Source organism: Pinus tabuliformis, chromosome 8 (assembly GCF_031772625.1).
Source record: "Pinus tabuliformis cultivar Carrire ecotype Pingquan chromosome 8, CPIR1, whole genome shotgun sequence".
NCBI lineage: Eukaryota > Viridiplantae > Streptophyta > Pinopsida > Pinales > Pinaceae > Pinus > Pinus tabuliformis.
This window is the reverse complement of record NC_142294.1, coordinates 1,935,385,285-1,935,388,303: the sequence shown is the minus strand read 5'-3', so window position 1 is coordinate 1,935,388,303 and position 3,019 is coordinate 1,935,385,285. Positions and strand designations below refer to the sequence as shown.

Genomic DNA, 3,019 nt, shown 5'->3' with positions numbered 1-3,019 from the left:
TTTAAAATGTTCACCTTTCTGTTATTCAAATAAAAGTGAAGAATGACAATTAAAAAGGTGCTTTAATGAGTGTGAGTTTGGAAAATGGAGAGAGGTAGCTATACAAAGGGTTATTAGAGTGATAGAAAGGCTTATTAGAGTGAAACATAATGCGAGTGAGTTTGGAAAATGGAGAGGGGTAGTGATACAAAGGGTTATTACAGTGATAGAAAGGGTTATTAGAGTGAAACAAAATTCATATAGAAGAGAATATGTCACTTTTGAAACTCATATTTTTCATATCTTATTCAACTTTTTCATATATATTTTTAAGAGACTCTTGCTTGAGTGACCAACTTAAATATTATTAGTCCTTGCAAAAGTAGAATTATAAGAGTTAATTTTCTTGGTGACTTTTACTAATATTTTTCAAACGTATGATTGGACTGTAACTTAAAAGTCTTATTATAACCTTTGCACAATACAATTCCATGTGAATAAATACAACACAAATTTATTGCAATGAGTTCTAAATATAATTGCAAGAATTATGCCACAAATATTATTGCACTAATTTATGATTAACTAATGTATACATTAAATATTAACATTCAATTAAATTAACAATAAAAAAAACAAAATATAGTCAAGTTTGTAATTATTGATTTATTTATTTTTTTAATAGCGACATACCTTAGTTTTTAGCTATCCAATCTCAAGCAAGTTGGAATCAAGAAAAGAATTTGAAATAGTAACCATTAGCAAAGGTTGCAAAATACAAACCGCATTATTGTTGGGACTAATTTCATGTACCTAACATGAATGCATGCAAGGTAAAATGATTATAAGAATAATGCAATGCTTATATGAATGTTAATACTTTAGTATCCCGTGAAGATAGTGAATTTGTAAGGCTCTCATTTGAAACATTTTTTTTTCTTATAAATCTATATCTTTAATTATTATTATAAACACTTATATGGAATTTTATATTTATTATTTATGCAGATCCTAATTCAAATTACTATCAAAATATTTCCTTCATCTTTCTTATAATAGACTTTATAGTTCATATGGTGACTAAATTAAAAATAATACTAATGAATTGAGTTCTCATCTATGGACTATATAGATTTATTTCACCTTTCAAACTTTGTATACATAAAATGGTTATACCAATAATTTTATCTCCAACTTACAAGATCTTACAAGATCTTACATCTTCTTGATGCTTATATTAACACGAGATTTTACTCACTTCTACATCTTCCTAATACTTATATTATCACGAGATTTTACTCATTTCTACATCTTTTGATATATATATGATGTTATCATCCATGCTCATTTGTTATTAGTCCCTGCCATCTGGCATCCGGCAGGGACTATAGTAATCGATCCGCGATGCTGTAGCATTAATTCCGGGCGACTTTAAGCGGCTTATGGCAAGATAACCAAAGTTTTTGAACGCTGCTGTGTTTACTATGATCAGGATAACCAAAGTTTCCGAAAGTGACCATTTTTGCCTTCTTATTTGGCCTCTTCCCGAGGCCGAAGAGGCTGGACCATAGGTTTATTTGCCTTTACCGTGTTTATTATCTCTGGCGGTCTACGTATATTTATATTAATGTTACAGGTATGTTAGCATTAGTTCGCTAACATTTGTTTGTAGCGTTGTTTGCAGGTTGGTATAGCAGGTTTGTTTGCAGGTTGGCAGCTGTTCTGCATGAAGTGGTGTACGTGTCGATGTCTCCACTGAATGGCTGTTGCAATCTCCCAAATAAAGTCCCTCCATCTCCCAGCGCTTTGTTAGGGTAACAATTGCCCTTTTCCTTGCTTCACTCCAGTCATTCGTGCCTCTGCCGCAAGGAGGTCTCGGCTCATCCACTAGTTGCAGCCCTCTACGGTGACTCTTTCTCTCTTCCTGGTGGGTCTCATTTGCTCATTCGCTGCTCTGCATCTTGCTTCCTATTGTTGAAGAGGGTTTACCAGTTCTGAAGGTTATTGCAGTCCAGCCATGGCAATTGTTCATAGCTCTGGAGTCGTGTCAACGCTACACGGTCTGATGGTTCACGGTCTGATTGAACCATCAGGTAAGAAAAATTCTTCAGTTTGCCTATTCCTTCGAGGCTACCAAATCTGTAGGTTTTCATTAAATGTTTTCAATCTTCCGGTTACTATTTTTCCCATGCAGTGGCCCAACCTCTTACCACACTATGAAAGATCAAGGGTTTACAGAAGCTTCATAGTTTTTCCCACTTTATCTTTATTCTTTTCCTGTTTTACCTATCAGTACTGCTGCCACTTAATTTTTTTTTAATGTGCAGTTATAAAGAGAATTTCCCTTTCGCAGCTTCATCTTGCGTGCTAGATTTTTCTCTATGCCAGTTGCAGGGTTCAGGTAATTCCTCCTTGTCTATTTCTTCCACCGAGAACCGGTTAAATAATCCTCATTTGATTTTCAGAGTTAAAGACTGTATTTACCCTTCTTCCTTTTTTGCGTGGTACAGGTACGCTACCATTGGGTTATGCTCAACTGCCTGGAGATTGACTGTGGAATTTTGCGTAGGAACTTTGGCTGCGAAATTTTAGTACCTTAACGCACTTTGTAATGAACAGAGGCAGCATGCCGCGTGTGAACTCTTTTCTCGACCAGTAGTTCAACGTTAGTGCTCCATGGAGCGCACTGTTAAGCCGAAATTGGTCTAACTAAAGGTGACTAACGCTTTTGTCGTCTCGCTGTACCACATTAGTATGGTATGGTTTACATCATGCCGTTATAATTTACAGAATTTCTGGAAAGATATTTTGAATTTACAGAGCATTTCGTTATAATTTAATGCCTTTGTGCTATAATCTAGATGCAACAAGCGATAATTTAAGATTTTGTTCGAGAAGAAAATTTATTGAGATCAAATCTATTCTTGTCCTCTTGCAGCAGTTCTAGATTTTCCTATGGTTTGCAAATCTACTGATATGGGGGAACTCTGTTTAATACCGGCTTTGTTAGACTTCATAGTCAATATCAGTTACAGATTCT

The 3,019-nt window shown here is 34.9% G+C and overlaps 1 long non-coding RNA gene across 2 annotated transcripts; it reads left to right on the top strand.

Moving 5' to 3' along the window:
• The first annotated feature begins 1,645 nt into the window (after nucleotides 1-1,645).
• On the top strand, nucleotides 1,646-2,813 carry LOC149244242 (uncharacterized). 2 transcript variants are annotated; one of them, XR_016245835.1, is made up of 4 exons: nucleotides 1,646-1,906; nucleotides 1,990-2,072; nucleotides 2,307-2,380; nucleotides 2,490-2,813. It is a non-coding gene; the product is annotated as an uncharacterized LOC149244242 (long non-coding RNA). The 2 variants fall into 2 exon arrangements; XR_016245834.1 differs by lacking the exon at nucleotides 1,646-1,906 and having other exon boundaries at nucleotides 1,942-2,072.
• The last annotated feature ends 206 nt before the right edge of the window (nucleotides 2,814-3,019 follow it).